At 51.0% G+C, this 306-nt stretch overlaps 1 protein-coding gene across 2 annotated transcripts in view; it reads right to left on the bottom strand.

Moving 5' to 3' along the window:
- Window positions 1-306, bottom strand: part of SIRT3 (sirtuin 3) — a 25902-nt gene that overhangs the window by 16233 nt on the left and 9363 nt on the right. The window lies entirely within an intron of this gene.

Genomic DNA, 306 nt, shown 5'->3' with positions numbered 1-306 from the left:
TGTGTGTGTCTGTGTGTGTGTGTCTGTGTGTGTGTGTGTGTGTCTGTGTGTGTCTGTGTCTGTGTCTGTGTGTCTGTGTGTGTGTGTCTGTGTGTGTGTGTCTGTGTCTGTCTGTGTGTGTGTGATAATTGTGTGTGTGTGTCTGTGTGTGTGATAATTGTGTGCGTGCGTGTGTGTGTGCGTGTGCGTGCATGTGTGTGTGTGTGATTCCCAGGCAAGAATACTGGAGCGGGCTGCTATTCCCTTCTCCAGTGGACTGTCCCAATTCAAGGAGCAAACCCAGTCTCCTGCATGGCAGGCAGATTC

The sequence above is a fragment of the Oryx dammah genome, unplaced genomic scaffold (assembly GCF_014754425.2).
Source record: "Oryx dammah isolate SB20612 unplaced genomic scaffold, SCBI_Odam_1.1 HiC_scaffold_15, whole genome shotgun sequence".
Lineage (NCBI taxonomy): Eukaryota > Metazoa > Chordata > Mammalia > Artiodactyla > Bovidae > Oryx > Oryx dammah.
This window is presented reverse-complemented; position numbering and strand designations above follow the sequence as displayed.